The following is an 18,678-nucleotide window of genomic DNA, read 5'->3' as shown; positions in this document are numbered from 1 at the left end:
CTATGGTTGCGGAGTGAATGTCTGTAAAACTCCGTAAAATTGGTTTTCACGTGCTCAACAATATTTCCTTCATGATTTTCTCTTCATTACCTCACAAACTTTCACCCTCTCTCGCTCTCTTACTTGCCCAACAATGCAAATAAATTTTACATTCATATTTATCTCAACATACAAATTTGACATTAATACGTGATAAAGCAAATAACTAATACACAGGATGGGCAATTATACAAAATAATTGGCTTTCTGAACTTGCAGATGTGGGCAACAGTCACGGAGTAAATGTTTGCCCATACCTATTTACCAAAATTCATTAAATGCCTTAAACTCTCTGCGATGTTGCGAAATGGTCAACGTTGTACTTCTTCTCTTGGTTCAATCCTTTTTGCCTGCAAAAAAAATTGCAACCGTGTAGTAGTTGACTAGGAAAACATGGTGTTTGTCAGTGTGTTTAAGGCGATGGTTGGGTTTAATATTTCCAACACTGCCTCTTAATAACAACTGCCTCCATTGACAATTCCCAAACAATTTCTAAGATAAATAAAATTTTCTCATGCCAATGGTTTTGTGAAAATATCAGCCAACTGTTCCTGTGACCTGCAGCGTTGCAACACAATTTCATCATTGTTAATCAACTCTTTGATAAAATGATATTTAGCATCAATATGCTTGGTCCTTCTGTGAAAAACACAATTCTTTGACAATGCAATCGCGAATGTCTTGTCGCAAAAAATAATTGTCGTTCCCTCTTGGTCGTGGAGAAGATCCTTCAACATCATTCTCATCCAAACTGTCTGACACGTTGTTGTTGTTGCGACGACATATTCAGCGTCTTAGGTTGAAAATGAAACTATCGACTGCTTCTTGGAGGTCCATGAAATAGCTCCAGAACCCAAATGAAAAACATATCCCGACGTGCTCATTTTGTCATCAACACTTGCTGCCCAATCACTGTCAGTGTAACCAACCAACCTAAAACCATTTGTTGCACTGTACAAAACACCATACTATTTTGTCCCATTGACATACCTTAGAATCCTTTTCATTGCTTTCCAATGTGTTTCCTCGGGTGTCTCCATGAACTTTGACACCAAACTCATTACATACATTATATCCGGCCTAATGGTGGTCAAATACATCAAGCTACCTATCATACTTTTGTATAATGTCAGATTGACATTGTTGTTGCAATCTTCTTTGCTCAACATCAACCCCATGACAGTTGGAGTTGGTGTAGGGTTGTTGTTATGCATTTTAAACCTCTCCAAAAACCCTACCACATACTTTGCTTGATAGATAAAAATTCCATTTTATATTTGCTTCACTTCTATGCCCAGAAAATACCTTAACAACCCCATGTCAGTCATTTCAAATTCACTTTTCATGACTTCTTTGAAATCAACGATGAGGAAATCATCACTGCATGTAAAAATCAAATCATCTACATATAAGACGACAACAAGAGTGGGCTCACTGTCACATTTGTAAAAAACATTGTCCAACAAGTAAGCATATACCCTACGATAACATGCACGCGGTGTTTTCTTCAGCCCATAAAAAACTTTCCTCAACCGATAAACTTTGTCTTCTTGTCCTTCTACCTCATAACCAGGTGGTTGCGCAACATACACTTCCTCTTTCAGCACTCCATTTAAGAACGTTGATTTTACGTCCATTTGATGCACTTTCCATTTATGTTGCGCGACAATCGCCACAACTGTACGCACTGTCTCCATCCTCGCGACTAGTGCAAATGTCTCCGAATAATCTCTTCCGTGCTACTTCTTGTATCCTTTGACAACTAGCCTTGCTTTGTGCCTTTCAATCTTTCCCTCAACATTGCTCTAGGTCTTATAGACCCACTTCACTCCAATGACTTATTTTCCTTGCGGAAGTTTCACTAACTCCCATGTGTGGTTCTTTTCTATTGCTTCTATTTCTTCCTCCATTGCTACAACCCATTTTTCTTCATTGACTACATTTTCAAAATCGATTGGGTCATCTATATAAAAAAACAATGCAAATAAAGAATTCAGAGCATCGCTACTATCAACTTCATATTGCTTATAAATTTCATTTAAATTTTTGAATTTTGGTCTTCTTGTGCTTGCTGAAGATGTGCTTGACATGTCACTTGGTGTTGCGCTTTGCGGCATGCTTGGAGAAGAACTTACATGATTGTGTGACGCTGTACTATTATTTTTTGATGGTGTTATTTGCTGCCTTCTTTGTTGCGCTTGAATAGGTGTAGAGGGAGTCACTGTTGAGGAATTACTTGCTGCTGTCAATTCCACTCTGTCCTCATGTGGTATACATGCTTTGACATTGATTGTCTTCTCTAAACTTCCATCCCATGCTTCCTCTTCTATGAATTGCACATCTATGTTGATTATGATCTTCTTGGTTAATGTATTGTAGAGTTTGTATGACTTGGATTCATCATTGTATCCAACAAATATACATTTCTCCCCCTTGCTATCCAACTTCTTCATCAACTCATCTGGGACATGTGCATACACCACACATCCAAAAACTCTCATGTGAGTGATGCTATGCTTTCTTCCACTCCATGCCTCTTTAGGAACCACATTCTCGATGCTTTTGGTTGGACATTTATTCAAGATATATTCTACACAAGAGACGGCTTCAACCCAATAATCATTTTTCAAATGTTCTGCCTTCAACATACTCCTTGCCATTTCCATAATTTTCCTATTCTTCCTTTCTGCCACACCATTTTGCTGTGTATACCTTGTTGTAAATTGCTTGTGAATTCCATGTTACCTACAAAAACATAGGAAATCATTTGAGATGTATTCGCCACCTCTGTCAGTGCTGAGGACTTTGATGTAGTGTCCACTTTGCTTCTCAACAAGAGCCTTGTATTGACAAAAGCGCTCAAACACTTCACTTTTCAGTTTTAGGAGGTAAACCCATGTTTTCCTTGTATATACATCTATGAAGGTTAATAAATAATGGCTACCACCAATTGATGGTGTCTGCATTGGTCCACATAAATATGAATGGACAATATCCAAAGGTGCCTTTGCCCTTATTGACTTTCCTGCTGGAAATGTCTCTCTATGATGCATCCTTCACATAGGTTGTTCGGTTTTTCTATGAGTGACAAACCCTTCAACATGCCTTTCATATGCAGCAAATTCAAACCTACAAAGTTGAGATGTCCAAATCTCAAATGCCATAACCAATTTCATCTTTGAATCTGTTTGAAAGTTTACTTGTGTGACAACTGCACCTTTTCTTCCATCCTCTTGTGAGTTCATTGATAGTTTTGATTGTGCACCTTCTTCTTTCAAATATGATCTTATCTTTAGGGGAAACATTCTATTGTTTGTCATCTGAACCTTTGCAATCAACTGTCTGCTTGGAGGCCTATCTAAAATTGTGCACACATCATTTTTGAAAAGACATTGTAGCCCTTTTGCATGAGTTGTCAAATTCTTATGAGGTTATGCTTTAAACCAGGGACAAAGTAAACATCTGAGATGTACTTCTTCTCCCCTTCTTTGTTAGGATATTAACTCTTCCTTTTCCCATAACTCAGATTTTGTTATCAGTCCCTAATGTCACTTCAAGTTTCACACTTTCATCTAGATTGGAAAACATTTCTATATTCCCTGACATGTGGTTGTTACACCCTTAATCTATATACCATATATCACTTTGTTTTTCTTGTGCTACATTACAAGTTAAAAACATGCTATCATGGTTCTAATTTCCTTTCGTGAAATTTACAATTGGTTAGTTACTAATGTCATATTGCTTCTTTCTACATTCATTTGCATAATGACCATACTTCTTACAATAATGACATTGGACTTGAGATTTATCATACCTCTGAGCTTGTGCTTGATTTTGGCTTGGGCTTTGACTTGGAATTTGATTGTTGCCCCTTCCACTTGAGCTTCAAGGGTTGCTGCTTTCACCTCTGTGTGGGTTTCTTCCTCTTCCTCTAGCATATGATCTTCCTCTGCCTCTACCTTGACCAAATGAAACTTGTGTCTTGATGGCATGCTCCAATGAAGAGCTTGTTGCTCTATTCAGTATATGAGAAATTAGTGATGCATGAAGCTCATCCACTGAGAACTATGAGATATCCTTTGTCTCTGCTATGGCTACAATAATGGCATCAAACCTTGCTGGTAAACTTCTCAAAACTTTATCAACTATTCTCCTTTCTTCAAGTGTCTCACCATGAGACCTAATTTGAGTATAAAATGAGTCTACATAATCAGAATCTTTCATACAAAGTGTTTCAAAATCTCTCATCAACATTTGTAGTTTTGTTGTCTTGAATTTTTCCATGCCTTGGTAGGTTGTTTGGAGGGTGTCCCATGCTTGCTTGGACTTCATTGTTGTTGCAACCCTTGGGAAATACTTTCATGAAATTCTTGGAAAATATAGAACAGGGCTATTGAATCCTTCTTTCTTTTTCCCCTTAACAAATCTTTCTGCTTGAGACAAGGCATTGTATGCTGCTGCATCTGTTGATTCTGGAAAACCATTCTCCACCAACTCCCAAATGTCTTGAGACGAAAACAGGGCCTTTATTGTAATAGCCTAATAATCATAATTTTTGCCATTAAACTGAGGTATCTGACGATTAGTCAAGCTTGTGCTTGATGTTTCCATTTCTGAGTAAAAGAAAAACTTTTTACATGCTGGTAAATATGCTAAAAAACAATATGCCCTTCATACCATTATAACTGCTAGTAAAAACACTTGTTTGGATTAGTCAGCTTGTACTTGATGTTTCCATTTCTGAGTAAAAGAAAAACTTTCTACGTGTTGGTAAATATGCTAAAAAACAATATGCCTTTAATACAATTTTAATTGTTAGTAAAAATACTTGTTTTTACACTAACAGAGTTTAACTGGTTCCGCTACAATGTTAAAAAAAAATTGGAAGCGCAGAGGAGAGGAGTCTGGCTCAGAATTATATTGCGAGAAGTAAATCTTACGTGCTTAAATAACTCACAACAAAACAGAGTAGAAACAAAAAAGTTGCCCTAAATTTACTCATGAAGGCTTAAGACCACATCACAACATAACATACTTTTGATTATAATATAAAACATAGGAAAATACATTTGGGTGATAAATTGGAAGCTGCTGCTCCAAGTAAAACACAAGGCTTAAAACCACATCCCAACATAACACACTTTCGATTATAATATAAAACATAGGAAAATACATTTGGGTAATAAATTGGAGGCTGCTGCTCCAAATAAAACACAAAATACTTACTGTGATTTACTCCTCACTGGGGTTGTGGAGTGAATGTATGTAAAAACTCTGTAAAAATGGTTTTCACTGGCCCAACAATATTTTTTCTACAATTTTCTCCTCACTCCCTTACAGATTTTCACGGTCTCACTCTTACTTGCCCAATAATGCAAATGACTTTTACATTCATATTTATATCAAATTACAACCGTGTAATAGTTGAATCAACAAGCGTTTTGTTAATGTGTTTAAGACAGTGGTTAGGATTAATATTTCCAATATCAAACTGACTATTTGGGCTCAACTGGCCAACGAGTGCACATACTCAAGGTCGAAGTTAGATTTCAAAGGTTATTCAGCGTCAGATCCTTAGATCCTTGCGTGGCATTCAATTCTTCGCCTCGACGATGTAGATTCGCAAATATTTTTTCCTTCAGCTTAATCAATGTATTTCAATGGCAAACGTTGCCCCATTCCATGTTCAATTAAATTATATAAAATGTGTAAGAGCTATTGCTCACCAATATACGTGTTTTGGGGATTAACGCTTCAGCGAATCAAACCAATGCTTCAATCCAATAAACAGAAGTTGACTACATGGATTCGTTATTTAGGCAAAGTTATATGGAGACAACTCATACAAAATCGAAATCAAAACAACACGCTATAGAAAAGAACATGGCAAGGAATACAAATAGAGAAAAAAAAAAATCTTTTATTTCTCCTCGCTCTCCAACGCCATGAGATCTTGATATATACGTAACAAAGAAATAACGAGAGTCGCTAATAATAGCTACCCCAAAAGTCACAACGGGTTAAGAGTAGCTATTACTATTTGTTTAATAATTAATATTTTGATAGAATTTTAATAATGTAATTAGTTGACAAAAGTTTCTTTGACAAGTTAATTTGTATTTAAATTTTACCACCCACTAAACATGCATTTTTAGAGAAAAAAAAACAAAACAAAAACATATGACTTAAAAAATAAATAAATTAAAATTTTAGAAACTTAATTCCAAAATCAACATCTTTATTATTATATATATTTAAAAATAAAAATAAAATGTTAAAAATATTAATAAAATTAACACACTATATATATATAATATTTTAACCAAAATCTTAAATATAAATATTATTTTTAAAAAATATTTTTTTATTAACCATATATATATATTATTATTATTATTATTGGAAAAAACAACAATAATAAGAAAAAACAAAAATGACCACCAACCCATGAATTATGTGAGATGAATGACAACATGACAAATTGCATCTTTAAACACTCACATAGCAATAATCGTAATGCGGGCAAAATATTTCAAAATTATAATTAAAACAAAAAATTATATTAGAGATAAGTGATTATGTTAATATTAAGTTGATACATATTTTTGCAAATATAAATTTTTAACAAAATATTTGAAAAATTTATGTAAGTAAATAATATTTTTAGATGGTTTTGTTTAGGGAGGTTACAGGTGTTAGTATAATAAAAATGGTTCTAATCTTATAAATTTTTATTTAAAAGATTTGATAGTAAGAATGTTTGAATCATAGCTTAGGGGGCTTTGGATTGACGGTGAATGGGTGTACTCTTAAGGCACTACTTGTGATAGGTTATTGGTGAATGGGTGTACTGTTAAGGCATTACTTGATAGGTTACTGGTTCAAATCCCCTGTGGGTGCTTACTTACCAAAAAAAAGAATGTTTAAATCATGGTTTTCATAGTGGTAATGGATTTAGCACTATAACTTATGGGCATCCAAAATCTTGAACTTTAACAACTGTAATATGGACTTCCAATTTTTTGCTTTATTTTATCAAAATCTTACCATAATTTCCATAATTTTACAAATAAATTTGAAACCTGGTTAGACTACGATTTTTTATATTTAATTTTAAATTAATATATAAATATTATCACTAAAAATATATTTTAATATAAATTTTAAATAAAATATTTTAATTTTTTTTTGTTCGAGGATGGAAATTTGAAGAATCTTATTGTTTATTAATATTTTATAACAGGGGGCACATTCCATCTGAAGTTCCAAAGGAGAGAACGAGAGTAGGCTAGGGAACTCATCGAAGTATTTTGTCCAACACTGAATCTCAATCATTGCAATTGTTCCAACCTATGATCCTTCTATGATCTCCAATATTCAATTTATACACACAGCTTCAACTCGACAAGAGACCACACACTAAAGCAACTACAGCTTCATGCAATCTCATAGACTTCTTCAAGAATTATTTACTGAGCCTCTTGCTTGCTCCACACAAACTTGATGGAGCTTTACTCTGCACATTGCCTTTACCAGATGATGAGAGGAGTAAACAAATCACAGGTCCCTAGGTTCCTTTGTTGACATAATCTCCATTGAAAACGAAAACCTGTCTAGGAAAATGCGGTGTTGCGTCTTCAATCTCTTCCACAACAAACATTCAAGCAACACAAAGATAACCATCTTACATCCAACTGTTAGAAAATAGAAGAGCAAGATATATTTCACTTAACACAAAACACATATATTGCACTTAACACAAAACACACTTGTTGTTTATTGCACATAAAGTAGTTACATATATAAAAATTAGATCACTAATTTCTAGATGATAAGATCCAAAAAAGGTGGATCTATGACTCATAGACAACTCATACACATAGGGAAATAACGATTTCTGGAATCACACATAGAGACTTACAATGGGAGTTCACAACAACACATGGAAGCATTACTTCCAACGCCCTCCTTTAATGCTTACATGGAAAACATTGAAAACACATATTACAACAACAAGAATAACCTTTGTCATATTTGTCTGATATGGTCATCCCTAGCACTCATATCCACTCTGAAATCTCACGGTTTTCGCTCTTTTATTCACCACACTTTCGAGCTTCCCACTTGATCTGTTCAAGACATAACTCCTTTAGACTATCGTTGGCGTGCTTTGCCGAATTAACGCTTCTCAACCTCCCAGAATGCAACGACAACGGCTCAGTGTTGATATTGAACCATCCTATGGAACTGCCACCATCTATTGAATATATGGCGTTCCGCTATATTCACCAGTTATTTAGGATAGCATTCTGGGTACAAAATGTGTTCAGCGAACAATTATACAACTTGACCTTGTATAAAATAACTTGTATTGATGCTCTCAGAGCACGATATGTCACACCAGCTTGACCTTATGAAGAATTACTGATGACTAATGCTCCTGACGCACGATAGATCACATTAATCTGTTGAATAATTGACTTGTTCTTTATAGTTCTGCATCAATTGATTCTTGAAAAATATAATAATATACTACTAATTCAATTCACACCAAGGCTCAATTTAACTTTAGCCTTAGTCAAATTGAGTCAATCAAATTTCTACATCAACAAGACATCTTGGAGGAAGTTAACTAGTGTAACATGACTCTTATCACTCAGTTAGCTTAGTAATTTCGAGTTAGGGGCTTGGAGTTCAGTCATGCATGTGTTGATTTCTAATTTTAGCAATCTAGTTCAGTTATTTTCAATTGTATTCAGTTAACTCAAATCTAACTATTGATAGAGTTAGTTGAAGGTCAGTTGTGCAGTGGGGCAATAGTCTAACTTAGAGATATGTCAGTTAACTAATCAATTAGCCCAAACTAGCTCATACGTGCATGGAATTTGAATTGCTCAGCTGAGGTGGAGGAGACAAGGCTAGTGTAACATGAGTTGTATACTAGTTGAGTGTACGATAGTTGCGTGTAGTCAGAAGATCAATTCCTTGGGAATTTCACTAGGAAATAGGGTCTTCCTTATTGTTTAGCAGCTCGAATCTGCTCATTTTTGTGCAAGGAAATAAGAGACTAGTGGAGCAGAAAATTGGCTAAGTGTTTGCTAGAGGCTCTCATTTAGTAGAGAGAACAATTATTCTTTTGTAGGTTATGCTCAGAGATGGAGCAAACAATTGTAATAGTTTCTTCATTCAACTGATTAATGCAAAGAGGCTTGAGGGGGTTTTCCCATTTGTGTTCCCCTAGAAATCACTCTGTACTTGTGGTTTTTATTTTTTCATGTCTATGCATGTTTTTCTGAATTGTGATTTCTATTCTACATATTAGTAGAGTAGAATTGTGTCTCTTTTTTTTTTAATTCAAAATATTGAGAAGTTACAATTTCTATCAAATTTCTACAAATTCAAAAAGTTATTGGATGTTTTGGTTTGCCTTGAAAAGGCTAAAAGATTATTCATTTGTCGTGTCACAATATTTAACATTATTTATATTTTACTTCCTTTTTTATACTAATAAATTACTCATCCGCATTATTGGATATTTTTTGTTATAGGTTCTCGACTGTTTCACAAAATTTTGGTTAATAACTCCTTCAATTCATATTATTTTTAATATACTTTGGTTTGAGAAAGTTAGTTTGAAGAGGCATAAAGGTTAAACATTTTCACAGTATGTTGGGATCCTGTAATGGCATGTACAAATATCTTATTATTAATGTCACAAAAACATATTTCTAAATAAATTTGGAAATTTTTATTATACCAATATATATACTTATAAATATTTATTATAGTATTAATAATATTAATTTTAAAAAGTTTTACAATATTGGTTTCCCTTAACAATTAAATTATCCTTTCAAGTGAAATACACAACTAAAGTAACCGTTTTTTTTAATTGAATCATTTATATTACTAAGAAAACATGTTTACATAGATATTCCAAAAGGCGCCCTCATGTGTTTGATTTTTCTTCTCCAACTTTTACAAACGAGGGACAAGATTCTAAGACGAAAATGAAAAACCCAGAAGATAAAAAAGTGAACTAAAGTATGTGCCCAGGCCAACACCAATATGTTCACCCAATTCCATCGTGTTCTTAGCCTAACCAGACATGAAAATATCTTATATGACATCAAAGTCAATACATTATAAAAACACAAGATACAAACACCATGATGCCACTATTAATACATCAGATACAAATGCCACAATGAAAAAAGGGCCCTTGGCTTTCTATCCAAACGATGATTTATGGGTTACCAAAAATATGCGAAGGAAGGCCTATGATAAACCACAAATTAACTATCATGTTAAAAAAAATACTACCCAAAGTAAATAGACATTAGAATTCTACCAAAACTAGTAAAGAAAAAGGCCACAATATTCATAGTCACATGCCATGAACAAACATCGACAAGCCAAAGGTAAAACATTGTAGTTCTTACTGCCGTGCCTAAAGACATTGGCCAAAAAATTAGCCATTGAAACCATACTGCATTCTCACTGGTTATTTTCAAAGGAGAAATTTGGAGGGGTCCTTGCACTAGAACCCGGGGGTCCATAAATTATCCATTGTTCAAGTTGCAAATGATATGATTTTTTATGTGTGTTAGTTGAGAATCAAACCTATCTAGACAAAACCTTCGATTCTTGATCATCCTTTTGATGTCTTCCAGGGAGGAGAAGACATGATATCTTTCTACTTGCTTAACTTTCAAAACGAGGCCCAAGAGGTTCTTCATCATAAAGTATAGATCCACCAAATTAACTATTGATTCTTCCTGCCCCTAGTATGACCAAGGATAGGAACCCATGTCGACATATCTTCCATAATCTCTAAATCTATATGAGATTGATGTTCAATCCCTTTCTGAGTCTCCAACTTGCATATTTATTTATTGGTATCTAGAAGAACTACATTGAAACAGGTGGAAAATGAGTGATGGGAAAAGAGTCTAGATCCTTGCTAACCATGAGCAGTACTGCCACCTCTTCCCCTCTTGCATCTCATCCTCTGGCTCAGGGACATGGCTTCTACCATTGCAACACACCTTCAGTAACTACTATAAACTCTGTTTTCTACAAAGAAACAAGAGAAGCAATTAGACTCTCCAAGTTATAAATTGAACATGGATAAAATTAGTGTTTCATTTATTATTGTCTTCAAATCTTTAAAATACCTTTGCTATTATTTGTTGCGCTCCCCCCTTACCCCTCCCACAATTGTGATATGAAGTGGTGTATATATTATTAAAATCAAGACAAGAAACCTTTTGAAATATTTGGTTACTTTCATGTTTCTTGCCTATTTTTTGCTAGAAAGAGTCAACCACATATGCATGGATTCAATATTCACTCACTCTATCTTTAATTGTGGTCCCTTGATGATATGTTTGAGTTAAACCAAGGACTACTTATAAAACCCACACCTCTTAATATTATCCAATTGTATTCATTTTAAGTGTTCGTAGAATCTATCATAGATGTGAGATAGACTCTTCCTAAGTAGACTTGAATATCAATATGTCTTCCACATAGAATTCCAAGAGTTTAAAAATGAATACAACACAAAATTTATCAAAGATATAAAAGTTCAAGTGCATTACATAATCCCAAAGGGTAAATTGCGTGTTCATACGAAACCAGTCATGTTTTCAATGTTCTCTTCCATGGTTTCCCTTTTTCTTTCACATTTGGTCATAACTAGATTGGTGGTCCAACTTTGTGAAGTATCTTGTCTGCTCAAATTGGTTCAATAAGTAATTAGTGTTTTCTAAGGGATAAATTTCTTGATGGTTGTATTTTTGAAATGTTGGTGGAGTATAACACTATTACACTATAGTGTTTTTACATCAAAACTTTGGGTTATAAATGCATTATAAATCTCAACTTACAATATAGTGTTTTTACATCATAACTTTGTGTTATAAATGCATTATAAATCTCAACTTAAGCATTTTTCTTAGCATTTGATAAATAGTTGTTTCTTTTGTCTCATTTTTTCCACTTTGCGTTATAAGTTTGTTGCAAAACTCAATTTTTGTAATGTTTTCCTAGCATTTGAAAAATATCTTTGGCGTTTGTTTCATTTTTTCCAAATTGGAGAATGCAAAACACAACAATAGGTGCAAATGTAATCTCCATTTTTCCACTTATGTCAACTTTGCATTCTAGCTACATCACTTGCATCTTCATATATATATATATATATATATATATATATATATATATATATATATATATATATATATATCATGAGATGCACAAATATATGTTCCAATATCATATTGTGTTTCTATTTTTCTTATGTCTTTTTGGCATTATAACAATATGTATATATTTTTTAACATTACTACCAACTCCAACTATGTAAGAGACCTTTTTTTCATATATGTTTTAGTAATAATAATTGAGTCTAAAGGTGTATTCTACAATCCAGCATAAGGGTGATGCGTGATTCCATATGTGTTCAATGTGGAGTTGACACATGTTCCTCTTAAAATAAAAATAAAATATTTTCTAAATAAAATGTAATATGGCTATAGTCAAAAATAAAAATGAATATGCAATTAAAAGTATTATAAAACATCAATAATCTCACTATGTTCACCAGATTTGTTGTTGATATTACAATCCAATGTGGTAAAAATATTTCACTCACGGACTCTTAGTAATAAATAAAATATTTTGATGTTGACAAGATGTGGTATAATTTCATAACAAATTTAAAAAGAGATAAATTAATTACAATTAAAAAATAGTGTGAGTAAGATGTTTAAACCTTGTACTTTGAAAAAAAATCAACACAAGATTTAAATAAATTATTTAAAGATCTATGTTTAACTAATTTATGTCAATATCAACTTCGTCTAGCTGATCTAGAAAGCCCAAAAATGTGTAAATTATAGAGAAAATAATATTGCTCCTACTACTGCTAGAGAATAGCTTGAAATTCTGACCCTAAAAAATGCCTGAATAGACCTGAGATAGACTTGAGATTGTAGCCATAGTTTCCTCTCTTACAAACAAGTAAAAACCAGAAAAGGTTTGGCTTAACTCCAAGACAAAATCAAACCCACAATAAGTTGGACACTGCTTACTAACTAGCAATACCCCTACTATAAGAATGTACGATTTTGGCCTGAATACTACCTGAATTTTTTTATAAAATTAGATATATGCTCCTCACACCAGACCCAACAAAATCCATAAATTGTTTGGGCTAATTCCAAGTGGCCCATAATGCCCAAAATAGAGCGAATCTCCTAGCTACATAATTTTGCACACAATCAAATAGAAACTGCTGAGAAATGATAAAAAAAACTATGTTATCCAACCCTTGCACATGCTCTATAAGAGAAAATTCGGCCCAACTAAAAGGTACATGAACATTTATGAAAAATGGTTCCAAAATCCTCCTCTAACCAATAGAAAATCCCCTACAAATACAAGAAACTTGCAATAGGACGATGATGCTCCAAATAAATTCTAAAGTTTGTTTTCTACACCCATAAATAATGAATTTCTAAGTGAATATTATGCAATAAACTCTCAAATTCTCTCTTAGGGTGAGACTCAGTTCACCGAAGGTAGAGGTGGACGAAATTTTTGCTTGGGGATTCCTTGTGCTAAACAACAATTGTTGACTTAGCTAAGCAGCTCAAGCAAACTCTTCAAATTAGAAATGAAATCCCAAAATTAGAATGATCAAGATGAAGTTCTAGCCTTCCCTTTATTGTTGTTTTCCCTTCCTTATATCATAGTTTGATTTCTCTCACACTATATTTGATACCATGGTTTGGTTCTTCTCGTGGTTCAATTTCCTTTTCAGTAACCTCCATAACAATTTATGTTCACTTTAATTTTTTTCTTTCTCTAATTCTTAATAGTTGTCTTTTCTCCAAAATTTATTTAGTACATGCACAACTTATTTTTCATAATTTTATTTATCTAAAAATACTTATTATTTGCCAAAATTGCAAAATTGAAAATTTTCTTTAACACAATTATTAATTGAGAACATTACAAATTAAGATGAACCTAAAGTAATTTATTAAAAACACAAAATTAAACATTCTGACCCTCTATAATTTTTTTTTTATAAAAATTTTATGTTATAATTTTTTCTTTAGAGATTTAATTTATGTAACTTGGTGATTAAGATAGATTATAAGCGACATCTTGAAATAAAGACAGCAGCATGGGGATTTACATTGTGCAACGTACTCGTGACACTTTCACAAATATAATAATATGCAATTAAGAAGCACCTGCGAAAAGGGTAATACAGAGCTATGGCTAAAAACGGATGTAGCATTTATTGAGATATATAGCTCAAACTAAAACAAGTGAAGAAATCAAATCACGTGACTTAATACAGAGTGCGCGGGAATCCATGATTATTTAGAAAATGACATCGAAAGTCATGATCATCAGCGTCACCATTTGAAAGCAACGGCGTGTAGGGGCTGTGCTCGTAATTTCTTGACCTAACCAGGAGGCTGCAAAGGAAGGGAATGATGCCTGTGTACCCTTCCACTATTTCCTCCACACTTCTTTTAACTTCGATTAAATACAACATTCCAGCATCATCTAGTTCATACCCCTGTTGTATTTCCTTACCAGAAAGTTGTTGTATTTGTTGTTTAATTTGCTGATAAACAACATCTTGTTCAACTGCTGTTTTTATCTTTTCAAATAGAGTGCTTTGCCATTTACTGACCGAAATCTTGCACACGCATTGTATCTTTCGACTTAACGCATCAGCTACTCGGTTCTCCTTCCCTTTTAAATGCTTAATTTCAAAGTCAAACCCGCTTAAGAAGTCGGCCCAACGAGCTTGTCTCGTATTTAAGGTGGGTTGGTTGAAATAATTTGTTAGGCTGTGGTGGTCTGTTAGCAACAGAAATTTTCTTCCCAAGAGATAGTGTCGCCACATTTTCAGGGCATGAATAACAACTGCGAGCTCCAAGTCGTAAGCAGAGTATTTCTGCTCATGTTCCTTCAGTTTCCTTGATTCATATGCAATGACTCTTCCTTCTTGCATCAGCACTCCTCCCACACCTTCTTTAATTGCATCAGTGCAGACCACGTAATCCTTATTAGGATCAGCTATACTCAATACAGGTGTGGTGGTGAGTAAGTGCTTGAGCTGTTCAAAGCTCCTCTGGCATTCTGAGGTCCACTTAAATACTTTTCCCTTCTTTTGTAAGGAGGTGATAGGGTATGCTACCCTAGAAAAACCTTCGACAAATCTTCTATAATAACTCGCTAACCCCATAAAGGACCTAATATCTGCCACGTCCTTTGGTATAGGCCACTCCATTATAGTTTTGATTTTCTCAGGATCTACTGCAATTCCTTCCTTTGTGATTACATGGCCTAAGTATTGTATCTCCTCCTTGAAGAAGTCACACTTACTAAACTTTGCATATAATTGATGTTCTTGCAAAGTTTGCAACACCAATCTAAGGTGTTCCTCATGCTCCTTTCTTGATCGGGAGTAAATCAGAATGTCATCTATGAATATCAACACAAACTTGTCTAAGAACCTGTGAAACACACTGTTCATCAAACACATGAAGGTAGCAGGTGCATTGGTCAGACCAAAAGGTAGCACCACGAATTCATAATGCCCATATCGCGTTCTGAAAGCGGTCTTAGCGATATCCTCCTCTTTAATTCTGATCTGATGGTAACCAGATCGCAGATCGATCTTAGAGAATACCGTCGCTCCCTTCACCTGATCAAAAAGTTCATCGATCTTAGGCAAAGGATATTTATTTTTGATCGTGAGCTTATTCAGCTGACGATAATCAATGCACATCCGAAAAGTTCCATCTTTCTTTTTGACAAACAGCACTGGGGCTCCCCAGGGTGATACACTGGGACGGATGTAATTTTTATCTAACAGCTCCTGCAGTTGCATTTTTAATTCTGTTAGTTCTGGTACACTCATACGGTATGGTGCCCGTGATACAGGTGCTGCCCCCGGAATCAGTTCAATGGTGAAATCCACATCTCTTTTAGGTGGTAATCCCGGTACTTCCTCGGGAAAAACATCTACAAATTCCTGCACCACCGGAATGTTACCCAACATGGCAGTTTTATCCTTCTGATTAGCGTAACCCACCTGAATAGCATAGATTTGACATTTCTTCTTGATGCATTTAGCTAACTGAGTTGCTGTAATGGGTCGAATCTGTACAGGATGTTTGATTCCTTGTAACTCCTGCTGCTCCCCACAGTCATCCTTATAGTAAATAGTTTTTGTCTTGCAATTCACTAAGGACCAGTGTTTCTCCAGCCAATCCATCCCAATCAGGATATCATAGGAACCCAACGGTAGTACATTTAAATCTGCCACTATTGGCTGTCCTGCTATGGTTAAGGAACAATTATTTACTTTGGCCAAGACTCGTCTCTTGGCTCCTGTAGCTAATTGGACCAGCCACGGATTTCTGAACTTTTCAGCTTGCAGTTTACACTGTTCTACTATTTTTGGGCTAACATAACTTAAAGTAGCTCCTGGATCAATAAGAACAGCTATAGAAAGATTTGAGATTTTACCTTCGAATTCAACCATAGATGGCTGGTATTTCGCTTGTCGGTCTTCCAAAGCTACATTAATTCTGGGTACACTGCGTGCCACGTCCCCAACAGTCGATGCCTCATGAATTTGAGATATCTGGTCTGTCCCCTTTCGCTGTGGGCATTTTTTAACATAGTGAGGTCCTCCACAGCCCTAGCATTGAACTGGCGGTCTGGTCATCCCCTCACCTTCTGGTCTAACAGGCTGCTCATTTACTCTAGATTCGCTCATTGGCCTAGATCGGGGCGCATTCCTTGCAACAGATCTACTGTTTAATCCTTTACCAACACCTTTACTCCCACTGCTGCGACCTCCTTTGCTGCTCCCAACCATCTGACTGCTTCTTTTCTCATTCCATCTTTTGTTTGAGGTGTCCCCCTTCTGCTTACTCTGCTGGTAGCAGATCCTTGCTTTACGAATAGCCTCATCCATGGTCCTAGGATTGTCAAACTCAATCCTTTCCCTTATATATGAAGGTAAGCTGCTCACAAACCTTTGGACCTTGGCTTTCTCCTCCTTGATGTAAGGTACATAACGTAGCAGTGAGGTAAAGCGATTAATGAACTCGTCCATTGTCTGTTGTCCCAATCTTAAATCATGGAATTCCCTTGCCTTTTCATCGTAAAAGCGTTCAGTCAGGTACCTTTCTTTGAAGTATTTCTGAAACTTCTCCCAGGTAATGGTCCGTTCGCTTACCCCTTTGACAATTTTGATTTCCTCCCACCACAAGGTTGCCTTACCTTGTAACTGGAAAATAGCTAATCTTGCCTTCAGGTTATGATCATACTCGTACAACTGAAAATAATTATTCATATTTATTAACCAAGCTTCAGCGGCTTCCTCCTGTTCGCCATCAAAATGCGGGGGTTTAATTTTTCGAAACTCTCCCTGCAGCTCCATTTTTTGTCGTTTCGAAGTTTGCTGTTCTGGTACATTATTAGAATGATCCTCCTTGCCTTTTGAAAGTTCAGGTTCCATCTGATAATTCTGTTCTTCTGTCATCCTCTGCTGTTTCGCACTGGGGTTGGATAGAGGGGGATTTTGCCTGTCCGACAAACTCTTCAAAATTCTTTCTTGTTCCACGGTCAACCGCGCGTTATCCTCTCGCAACCGTGCCATCTCATTCTTCAATTCTTGAACAGTTTCCAGGATTGAAAGGTTGGTACTTCGTGTTTCTGCACCCAATTGTACCCACAGCTCTGGATTCTCTTGAGGGTTACTGCCGGTTCCTTGCATTTTGTCTCTTTTCTGGCTTAACTGTTAGCTGTTGTAATTCTGTATTTCACCCCAAATAAACAGACAACAGTTAAGTACATCATTATCTTGCATATGTATGCATGGTGTTCCTTTCTGCACAATGAAACATGTTCTACTTGAGGCCACAGTGTTGAAACTGGGCTCTGATACCAATTTGTCACACCTATATCCACATATACATAAAAAAAAAATTAATGTATGCCCAACCTAACAAGTTAACGATACACTTTATAATATTCCTGTTTCTTTTATGTATACACATTACCTTAACGACCCTACACATACATTACACAATATATATTGTCATCGGTCATATACTTATTTATGTTGACTTTGATTTTCCATATACCACGCGGCATTGTAATGTATTATTAGCTGGGCGTTGGGTGTAAACCCTGCCCTTATGACAGAACCTAGCTATAGGTTATCAACAATAACATGAGTTAATATGGCGTGGCCCTTAATGGTCCTGCCGTAGCATTTACAGGTGCCAACTCATCTTTGTCTTTAAGACAGCCGTCCTTACCAGGGCAGGTGGCATGGCCTGGTTCCCTTGGCCATGTGACACCTTGGAAACACAGATCTCGGTTCTATCGCTTTTGGTTCCCGCCTTGTTTAGACGGCTTGGATCCCATCCAGAGATCAGATGGACGAGAATCATTCAAGGGTTCCATGTGATACTTAATCGTCTCCACACAGACTCTGAGCTCATTTTCACTTGCGGTCTTTCCGGACCCGGTTCAATGCTCCATCTTCGACTCGAATTCACCAGCAACAATTCTTCGTTCTGC

This window comes from Pinus tabuliformis, chromosome 9 (assembly GCF_031772625.1).
Source record: "Pinus tabuliformis cultivar Carrire ecotype Pingquan chromosome 9, CPIR1, whole genome shotgun sequence".
NCBI classification, from domain to species: Eukaryota; Viridiplantae; Streptophyta; class Pinopsida; order Pinales; family Pinaceae; genus Pinus; species Pinus tabuliformis.
Note: the sequence above shows the minus strand (reverse complement) of the source record.